The following is a 12500-nucleotide window of genomic DNA, read 5'->3' on the forward strand; positions in this document are numbered from 1 at the left end:
AAAAGGACCGTCACCTACGCCCTATTTACTTGGACGGTCAATGAGGTGGAAGACGTATTCGGGAGCCGATGGGAATCGAACTCAGACCTACATAGTTACGAGGCAAGATACCTGACCATCGCACCACAGACCACTCATTCCTAATGGCGATTTTCACTTCTATTCTTGCTGTCGTCAGGCTATTTCATTCAGCCGAGGGAGCCCACCTTGCTCAGCGAAAGGGTTAATCGATTCTTATATATATATATATATATATATATATATATATATATATATATATATATATATATTGTCTGTGGTAAAAATCGGAGGTAATCATTTCAGTGCCCGGTGCCCTGAAGTCACCATCTTGTGCTGCCCTCTGGACCACTTTAGGAACAGAATCTTCTTGTCTTCAGCAAAGAGTAAGAACGCGGGATCGAACTGATCTCCAACGCCCAGCAACCAACCGCAAGTCACTCTGCGGAATTACCGCAGTAAAACTCCCAAAAGCCGCAGTCACAGTTGTCGCTGCCGCAACCTGTACACCTTTAAGAACAGAACATAAGAACTGAGGAGACTGCAAGAGACTACACTAACCAGTTCCTTGTCCCTTACCACCTGACATCCATAAAGTTATCTAACCTTCTCTCAAAACAACCAATTGCTTCAGCACTCAGTGCATGGTTACTAAGTCTATTCCATTCGCTAACCATTCTGTAGGTAAACCAGTTCTTACCTACTTCCTTCTTTAACTTAAATTTTAGCGCTGCAGAACCGATTATCGTGAGCCACTCAGTCCCAAAGACCTCCTCTTTCTCCTCCTCCTCCTCTTTCTCCTTTTTCTCCTCCTCTCTTCCTCTTTCTCCTCCTCATCCTCTTTCTCCTCCTCTTCCTCTTCTCCTTCCTCTTTCTCCTCCTCCTCTTTCTCCTCCTCCTCCTCTTTCTCCTCTTCCTCTTTCTCTTTCTCCTCCTCCTCCTCCTGCATTCTATCATCTTCAGAAAACCTTGTGTGTGTCTTATGCACCCAGTTACCCATCCTCCACGGTGTCACCCCAAGCCAGCACCCAAATTCTCGACCCCAATGTCCCTCGACTAATACACGAGTATGCCAACATCCCCCTCCCTACTACCACCACCCCTCTACCAATGCACACGTCTGCCAACACTGGTACCTACCAGAAAATGTCTAATACACGAATTTACCTACTGCAATCCCTGCCAACATCGTTTCTCGACTAAAGTATCCTCTTGCCAACACTCATACTACCAACGATGTCCCTCCCATCTTTCCCTGCCACCAAAGTTCTTGACCACAGCAATATCCTGCCATCGTTGGTGTTTATTCAGAACAGGGACGCATAGAAACGAGACTCTATGAGTGTAGTTCTCCTGTAAATCACAATGAGGTAGATATAGTGAAGTCAGTAAATACTGGTGCTTACAGACGACGATCTTCGTGTCATAGGGGTATTCTTCTACGAAGTCCGTTTCGGTACCGGACGAAGAAGACGAGAACCACCACAGCTGCTGTTACGTCACGACTGCAGGCTATCAATAGAGATCACGGAAGGAGGAAGGCTTCTGAGCGCAGTGCATGATCATGCGTGATCAGCGAAGACCTACAAGAGATCCCCCGTGATCACGGGTTGCGGCCGAAGGAATGACGCACAGCGCGTTATGTTATGTCAGTTTATGCTCATGTTTATGGCAGCACGTCCTGCAGTATTAACAACACAGCCGCCACCACCACCAACGTCGACACCACCACCACCACCACCACCACCACCACCACCACCGTCCCAGGGGGATTTGCCACATTTGAAGGACTTTATTCAATTTAATGACAGACTATTCAGCTTAGACAAAAAAAAAAAAAAAAAAAAAAAAAAAAAAAAAAAAAAAACAAGTAAAGATGTCTGGACTGACCCACACGTAAAGTAATTATTTTTCATCTAACGACAGACGATTTTGTTCAGTTTAGGGGAACCTCTTGGCGCCAGGGTAAGGGTAGGGGGTGGGGTGGTGGGGTTGGCATCAAGGTGAGCCAGGGGCCACCGTGGGGGGTCATCGCCTTAGGTCATGTTTGGCTCTATTGCGTCATCGTGGCACTCAGTGCCAAGTTGTCTTTTTACTTCAAAAGTGCAGTTTTCCCCTCGCGATTAATTTTGTCTTTATTATCACTCACTACACTTAACCATTTCGACGCCAAGAGGGAGGGGCGATCCTGTGCAGAGTAAAATCTTCTGGCGACAAATGGTATATTAGTATCTTGTCGACAAAAATAGAAATAATATTTTTTATTAAGACACGTCTACTGCAATACTGACATTTGTAACATGTTACCATGTTATTGTGTGTCTTTCAAGTGTATATTTTCTTTTGTTTCGAGCAGTGATTTGCACGCCGATTCCCTTTATTTTTAGTGGGGAAGGAAGTGGGAGCTTTGATGTACGTCGTATTTAGAAGGTGCATATTCTTAGTAGAATTGCATTTACTCGAGAAACTATTACATTTAATATATAGAAAATGTCTACCAAAACACAACAGAAATGGGTTTGTTAGTCTGTACTATACTGACACATATTGGCAGTGTCTAATACTGCAGATATAATGATTTCTATTCAAAGTCCAAATTCAAAGTATAATTACTTTGAATTAAATCAGGATTATTAAGGCCCTTCCTACTGCAGCTATTGTAACCAATTCCATCATAACCTCTTTCCCCCTTACCAACACCATCGGTTTCAACATTATCACCACTATCACCTTCACCATTAGGACTACTACCACTTTTGTCACCACTATCACCACCACCCCTTGTATCACCACTTTTATCACCACCGCGATCACCACTATTTCCACCACTAAAGCCACCAATACCAATTTCAACACTACCACCGCTATCTTTATCATTATCACCGCCACTTTCACCGTGAGGCAAAGGAGCTTAATAAAATCAACTGGCGATAGCCAGGATTAAAATACAAGTACCGCCAAGTAAGGAGGAAGGGATTGGTTTACATGATAACCCCCCCACTCTTCTTCTTCCCCCACCTTTCCCCCCCTTTGACACAAACACTCTTTGGCACTCAATTATCGTTGGACTGTGAAGATATGCTTTGCTTTGTCTTGTCGTTCTTTGTGACACTTGTGTGTTTACTCGGTTCTCGAACTCGGGTGTCGGGTCTCGAACTCAGGTCTCGAGTCTCGGGTCTTGGTCTTGGTTTTGGATATCGGGTTTTGGATATCGGGTTTCGGATCTCGGGTCTCGAGTCTCGGTCTCTGTTTTCTTGCTCCATTTTACTCACACACGCACACACGCACGCACACACACACACACACACACACACACACACACACACACACACACACACACACACACATACATACATACATACATACATACATACATACATACATACATACATACACACACACACACACACACACACACACACACACACACACACACACACACACACACACACACACACACACACACACACACACACACACACACACGCGCGCGCGCGCGCGCGCTGTTCCGTTTCCTGTTCTGTGTGCATCCAATTCTGGCTGCCGCCCAGGCGATTTCATTCATCTCCAGGGCAACCTCTCGGCAGTTTAGACAAGGTTAGACTGTACACCACCATCACCACAATCACCACCACCGTCACCACCACCATCGTCACCATCACCATCTTCATCGCTAACACCATCACCACCACCACCACCATCTTCATTACTACCACCACTACCACCACCACCATCTTCATTACTACCACCACTACCACCACCAACACCATCACGACCATCACCACCACTACCACCACTACCACCACTACCACCACCATCACCAAACCACCACCATCACCAAACCACCACCACCATCACCATACCTCCACCACCATCACCACTATTATCACCATCACCATCTTCATCACCACCACCACCACTACCATCACCACTACCACCACCACTCAGTGACAAATGAGCCACTTGGACTCTCTTTGAGAAGGTCACCCTTGGAGCGGCGTCTTCGAGGGTGACATTGGTCTCTTCGGTCGTTGAGACTTCTGCGCTGCTTCTGCTTCCTCCTCTTGGGCAGCTGCTGGCTCCTCGACTTGACTACCCCTCCCCCCCCACTCCTTCCCTCTTTCTTTTCTCTCCCCCACTCCTCTCCCTTCTTCCCTCTCTTTCATCTCTTCCCCCTGTTTCTTCTATTCCCTCTCTTTCGCGCCTTTCCCTTCTTCCCTCTCTTTTATCTCTTCCCTTCTGTCTCCCCTACTCCACTTCCTTCTTCCCCCTCTTTCATCTCTACCCCTCTTTCTTCACTTCCATATCTCTCACCTACCCTCTCTCTCCCTCTTTCCCCCCCTCTCCCTCTTCCCCCTCTCTCCCTCACTCTTCCCCACCTTCCATTTCTCTCTTCTCCCTTCTCTCTTCCCCTTTTCCCCCTCCCCCTCCTTCCCTCTCTCACTTTTCTCTTCCTCCTCTCCCTCCTTTCCCCCTCTTTTCTCTCCCTGGTTCATTTGTCTGGGTTACCAGATTAACCTCGGCTATTGGGTCCTATCATTATTATTATTATAATTATCGTTGTAACAAGCAAGAAAACCCTCACACTCAGTTTAGTAATCATTCTTTGCCTTCGCCTTCCAAGGTCCTTGACATAATGGTAAATAGATATTCAATTGAATAAATATACAGATAAAAGAATATATATACATAAGTAGGTAAATATGTTTGCAAGTAAACAAATAAATATACAAGTCAATAAACAAATGTATAAATATACAAACATCTAAATAAATATGTAAATATATAAACATCTAAATAAATATTTACATAAATAAGTAATAGATGCACAATAGATAAATAGGTTAATAGGTAAGTAAATAGAAGAATGAATAAATAAATGAAATAGAAATAGTAAACAAGTCAATATAAACTAATAAATCAATAAGAAATATAACGATATAATAAAAAATAAATCAGATAGAAAGCAAACAAATGGATAAATACGATGATAAATCAAACAAGATAAATAAATCGTGCAAGAAATATATTAATATGTGTTTCTACTAATTCTATTTTCTTCAATTTTATTATTTTCAAATCAGAAGAATTCCTCCTATTCCCCATGACCTCAGATACCGCCCAGGTAATTTTTCACGTTTCCACCGCCCACGCCCCCTGAGGGCGTGTGGGGCTCGAGGGCGTGGGGGGGGGGGGGGCAGAAGCAATGCCCATGGCCATGACTAGCACTAGACACTACTTAGTGTCATTTTTCTTGATGGAACAGGAACATCTGCTCCCTCTATTACTTCAGTATTATCTAGGTTACTTTGTTGAAATACTAACTCAAAGTGACGAGATTATCTTAACCCGTTAGTTGAATTTGTCAACTCTCTAAAATGTTTATTTAGATATTCTATTCTTGTTATTTTATGTATTCACTTACATGTATGTATATATATTATATATATATTACTTATTTGTCTAGAGTAAATTTTTTTCATTTTTGGAAAATCTCTGTTAATATTGGTTAAGTATTTTCAACTCTTATCTCGCTTAACCTCTTGAATACGATGAAGCCTATGTAGGCGTCATGAGGCGCAAGTGTGTATATGAGGATGCCAGCGTCGGCTTCCTGATAATATCTATTTTGTGGTTGTAGCTGAGTGAACCTGTTATTCTGTGGACAGGTTTGATCATTTCTTCTGTGGCTACAAACATTCTGGGTGTTAAGGCTGATGTCACACGGGCGGTCTACCCGCCTGACCGCGGCGGGTGAGACGCATTTCCCCACTTGAAACCGCCGCGGCCAGCCCGCCTGGCTATGTCAGACGAGAGGTTTACCCGCCGCGGCCGCCAGTGCTGGCTGAACCACAGGAGAGGGAAGACGTGGCTGTGTTGTGAGCAACTATGTTCGATACTGAAAAGTTTATATGCGAAATATGTTTTACATAGGAATCAATATAAAGCGGTTCCGCGGCGGCTGACCCGCTTTGCACCCGCGGCGGCCAACCCGCTCGTCTGAATGAGCCTTAAGAGAACCAGTATAATAGCTGTAACCTTATATCTTATAATGCGCGTATTGTCAGACAGCTAATGTGCGCGCGAATATTCGACTCGCATTGAAGAGGTTAAACTTATCAGGTCTTTATTGTCTTTTTTATATTTTTTCTTCAAATGTTCAAATTACAGTTTGTTCTATTCACTTTACAGAGACCTCTGTGGCTAAGCATTTTCAAACTTCAACTCAATGAACTAGCTTAATCTGAGACGTCAAAGGTTAAACCTGTTAAAACATAACATTATCAAGCAGGTCAACTACATAACTAACCTCACTAGTCATTTGAGGTGCCCAGAAACAGAAGGGCATCCCCGCCACTTTTACTATATAGTTGAAGAGAGAGAGGAAGTTTACGCCTTTCACAAGTAATAATGGCGAGGATGCCCTTCTGTTTCTGGACGTCTCGTTTCAGAACTTCTATCAATAGCTGTACGTTGGCCCTCTACATTACCTTTAACAACCCATCTGACTACCAAAACTACCATGACCATCTGTAGCGTAACCATCTGCAACCCAAACCATCTGTGACAGCGATTGATACTTGAAGACGACCTCTTTCGTATATTTATCTGAGGTATGTCCACAGATAGCGTTGTAAGGAGAAGCTAACTTCATCCTTATCTCTAGTGCAAGATGGGTCAGAATGGATTACAGTGGAGATAGGACATATTTCTTTCCCATAACGAGGTCGGATGCACAAAAGTAAACAAACAAACAGAGAGAAACAGACAAGCAAATAAACAGATAGAAAAACGAATAAATAAATTGATATATAAATATACGAATAAATTAATTGATATATCAACAGATACAAATACAACTTAAGTAAATAAGGAAACAAAACATAAGTAAATGAATAAACACATACATAAATAATAAAATACAATAATAGATAAACAAACAAATGATCAAATAAACAAATAAACAAATATGCATATAGATAGATAAATGAATAAATAGATAAATGAAGATAAATGAAGAGATGAATATATACATAAACAGATGAATTAGTAAAGAAATTAATAAATCAATAAATAAAATAGATAAAACTAAACGCACACGAAGACGTAACAAATTAATGCTTATCTGTTTATTTCACTTAAAACACGTGAAACACAAGACTGCATCCATGTTTACTGAGAGCCGGTCAATGTACAATCGTCTCCACTTCAACAGTGGCTAATGTTTACATCGTTGAGTTACTAAATTATTTATTTTACGATGTTATACCTTCCATTATCGTAAATATTTTATTAAAAAAAAACCCGCTAATAGTACAACTTTGCAGAATAAGGGAGCCATTGTTGTTAATGTTATCGAGTGTATTTTACCAGTGTTTCTATCCACGTGGCAGCCACTGTTGTGTTTATATGTGAAGTTAGATATAATTCATTTTTGTGACCTGAATGAAATATATAAAGGTTGAGTCAGAAGTTTTAAGTGACAGAGTGAAATGAGCTTTGGACGATAACGTGAAGAAATAGTACCTCCAGATGGAAGTCAACAGATGGTAAGCATTTTTTCTTAACCAAGAGAAAAAAAAATATATGGTTACTGGTTATTGCCAAAGAGGTATGCCGCAGACCTCTGAAGAAACATTAACCCCTTAGCAGCTTTTAAGGTGTCATAGAGAAAGGGAGAGAGAGAGAAAGATAGATAGGTAGATAGGTAGATAGATAGATAGAGAGAAAAGTTAATTGTATGAGATAGGTTCTCTTAGTACCTTTGAACCTTTTCCCACAAAAAGATAAATAAGATAAATAAATGAATTAATAAAAAACAAACAAATAAATTAATAATTTGATAAATACCTACAAGTTGATACGTAATTAAACAAAATCAGATAAAATTAATAAACAGATAGGTTCCTCATATGGGGGGGGGGGCTTTTTAGGGGGGCTTTTAGAGGGGTTTTTAGGGGGGGCGGCAATTGTAGCCTGAACTTGCCGCTCATAAGTCCGACAAAATAATAATAACAATAAAAAAAAGGTCAAAGAAGCCTTGAATATTTCACCGTAATCGACAATGTTTAGTTAGAATAAACAAAATATTAAATATTTTCTCTTATCCTATCTACAATAGGTACATTAAATGTTTTTTTAATCTGCTTAATTATTTCGCAAACCAATAGCTAAAATAGAGAATAGGGGTGGTGGGGGTGGGTGGGGGGGCGTAACAGATAAACAGCATAAAACGAGATAATGACAATGATGCCAATAATAGTAATGGTAATAATGATAATAATAATAATGATAATGATAATAATAATAATAATGATAATGATAATGATAATATTGGTATTGGTAATAATATTCATAATAAAAACAACAAAAGCAAGCAACAATAACGACAGACAACAGCGACAACAACCACAACAGCGACAACCACAACAGCGACAACAACCACAACAGCGACAACAACCACAACAGCGACAACAACCACAGCAGCGACAACGACAACAGCGACGACAACGACAACAGCGACGACAACGACAACAGCGACGACAACGACAACAGCGACGACAACGACAACAGCGACAACGACAACAGCGACGACAACGACAACAGCGACAACAACAACAGCGACGACAACGACAACAGCGACAATAACGACAACGACAACAGCGACAACACAAACAACAAACAACAACAGCGACAACACAACAAACAACACCAAACAACAACAGCGACAACACAACAGCGACAACACAACAGCGACAACAAACAACAACAGCGACAACACAACAACAGCGACAACACAACACAACAATAGCAACAACAGCGACAACACAACACAACATAACAACAGCAATAACAGCAATAACAGCAACAGGAGCAACAAGAGTAACAACAGCGACAACAACAACAGCGACAACAACAGCGACAACAGCGACAACAGCGACAACAGCAACAACAGCGACAACAACAGCCACAACAACAGCGACAACAGCGACAACAACAGCGACAACAACAGCCACAACACCGACAACAACAACAGCGACAACAGCGATGACAACGACAACACCAACAACAACGACAACAGTAACAACAGCGACAACAGTAACAACAGCGACAACAGCAACAACAGCGACAACAGCAACAACAGCGACAAAAACAACAGCGACAACAACAGCGACAACAACAACAGCGACAACAACAGCGACAACAGCGACAACAGCGACAACAGCAACAACAGCGACAACAACAGCCACAACACCGACAACAACAACAGCGACAACAACAGCCACAACAACAGCGACAACAACAGCGACAACAACAACGACTGCAACAGCGATGACAACGACTGCAACAGCGATAACAGCGACAACAGCAACAACAGCGACAACAGCAACAACAGCGACAACAGCAACAACAGCGACAAAAACAACAGCGACAACAACAGCGACAACAACAACAGCGACAACAACAGTGACAACTACGACAGCGACAAGAACAACAGCGACAACAACAACAGCGACAACTACAACAGCGACAACAACAGAGACAACAACAGCGACAACAACAGCGACAACAACAACAGCGACAACAACAACAACAACAACAATAGTAGTAATAATAACAACAACAACCGAAATTAAGCATTGGGCGGCAGAGGAAATCCCACCCCGTGTAAACGAGGTCTAATGACGTGAATCCGCCTCATTGTTACCGCCACGTCGGGGTCATTTCAAGGTGGTTACGTGATCATGGTTGTCTTCTTAAGGTGGTTGCCTTCTGTTACGTGTCAAAGGAAGACTAAACGCAGTCGATTTACAATTAGAACTTGAATTATTATAATCTATATACCAAGAGCTTTTTCCCATCTATAAGTGAGGTAGGCTTCACTATAGCCAGTCTATAAAAACATTTGACTCGTTCATTGGCACTTATTATCTTATTTATTTACTTGAGTTAATATAGTTAATCTCCAATAAGCTTTGGCTTCTTGACTGGCATTAATCATATTTTTTCCAGAGAAAAAAAATGATAATTTGATGATGATTATTTGACAAACAAAATTTACTTTTTTTTTTATAAAGTAAGTTTTTGTTTAGAAAAATATATCAAAGTTTGATGTTGACATATATCCTTTTTTGCAATATCTACTCTATGAAATTTTTGTATAGAAAAATAGATTAAATTGATGACTAACTGGTATATTGTAGTTTCAATGAAGAATGTATTTTATGTATTTTCTAATACAGACAATAAAAACAAAGCAAAATATAACAAAGAAAGAAAAATAAATCAAATTGATGGCTAACTGATGCAATATAGTCTCTGTAAATAATGTATTCCAGAATTATTTTCTAATACAAAAAAAAAAACAAAAAAAAAACATAAAACACAAAAAATCTCGGAAACAAGATATTAGTGGAATGAATCAGGACTTTTTAGTGAGACTTCACCTTGCTGACTTCAGCGTGTCACTTGTGCTGACTTTCATCAGTTTACGTCCCGCTGACTTCAAGGCAGGCAGCACGTGCGCACGTGTCTGTGTGTGTGTGTGCATACGTATGTATGTATGTATGTATATATGTATGTATGTATGTATGTATGTATGTATGTATGGATGTGTGTTTGGATGTATGTACTTATGTATGTGTGTGTGTGTGTGTGTATGTGTGTGTGTGCGAGTATGTGCACGCATGTATCTGCGTGTGTAGGTATGAATGCATGTATGTATGTATGTATGAATGGATGGATGGATGGATGGATGGATGAGTATGTATGTATTTTTGTACGTATGTGTGTTTGTATGTGTGTGTTTTTATATGTGTATACTGTATATATATATATATATATATATATATATGTGTGTGTGTGTGTGTGTGTGTAGGTGTGTGTGAATCCGTGCATGTGTGAATCTGTGCATGTGTGTATGTGTATGAGCGTGTGTGTGTGTGTTCACGCGTTCACACCAACATACATGTCATAGCGCGTATATATCTGTGTGTATCTGTACTTGTCTATGCTTGTGTGTTTTTGTCACCGTGCGCTCGTGTTGGCGCGCGCTGGCGCATGTGTGTGTGTGTGTGTTTGTGTGTTCGTGTGATTGATTTATTGTTGTGTGAAAATGCGTTCAAGGCTGCACCGTGAGAGAGACAACTCAAGGCAAGGGCCGAATTTGCCCCCCCCCCTTTTTTTTAATCATAAGAGCCATTGAGTCACCAACAGATTTTCCAAATCATTCCTAATATTATTTATATCATACACACACACACACACACAATTATATATATGTATATATATATGTATATATACATACATATACATATATACATTGTTTTACGTCACTCTTGGCCCCTTTAGTTTCTCTTGTCTTGTTTTTCATCTATCTCCTCCTTCTTGGCATTTACATTCCTCCTCTTCCTCCTCCTCCTACTCCTCTTCCTCCATTCTTCTTGTCTCCGTCTCCCATTCCGATGACCTTTTCTTTCACTGAGGTGTCTTTCTTCTCATTGTCTTTTTCTTTTTCCCTCTACGTTGCTATTTGTACGTGTATACCATATGTAAGTCTGTATGTATGTACGTATATGTACGAGTATATATGTATATATATATATATATATGTATATATATATATATATATATATATATAAGAACATAAGAATGAAGGAGACTGCAAGAGACCATAAGGCCTACACAAGGCAGCTCCATATCCATCACCACCGGTCATCCCCATCCATAAAGTTGTCTACCCGTAGCTTAAAACAACTGATAGATTCAGCGCTCACTACATGGTTACTAAGTCTATTCCATTCGTTGACCACCTTATTAGTAAACCAATTCTTGCATATTTTCTTCTTAAATCTAAATTTGTCCAGTTTAAATCCATTACTGCGAGTCCTGCCATGTTGTTTTAATATGATGATCTTGTTTGCATCACCCTTGTTAAAGCCTTTGATTCACTTGAACACCTCAATTAGATCACCCCGCACTCTGCGTCTTTCCAGAGAGTGTAAGTTAAGGTGCCTAAGCCTCTCCTCGTAAGGCAAATTTATGAGTCCATGTATCATTTTGATAATTTTTCTCTGTACTGATTCTAGTGAATTTATGTCCATTCTATAGGACGGAGACCAAAACTGTACCGCATAGTCAAGGATGGGTCAAACTATCGCTAGAGTTTGATAATTACCTCTGCACTTCTATTTGTTACCGTCCTAGCAATGAAACCTAATGCTCTGTTAGCTTTATTCCTGGCGCTAATGCACTGTTTCCTGGTTTTAAGGTCCTGACTCACTATAATTCCCAAGTCTCGCACTCAGTTTTCTCTAAAAACGTGTTATCTAAGCTGAATCTATTTCCGGGATTGTGTAGCTCTACGTTTAACACGCTACACTTAGATATATTGAAGGTCATTTGCCATTTCACCGACCATGTGAATAATTTGTTAAGATCATCCTGCAGAATCTCTGCGTCGTCTCCTGACCTAATTAGGT

This window comes from Oratosquilla oratoria, chromosome 1 (genome assembly GCF_046742065.1).
Source record: "Oratosquilla oratoria isolate Oo_2021 chromosome 1, ASM4674206v1, whole genome shotgun sequence".
Classification (NCBI taxonomy): Eukaryota; Metazoa; Arthropoda; class Malacostraca; order Stomatopoda; family Squillidae; genus Oratosquilla; species Oratosquilla oratoria.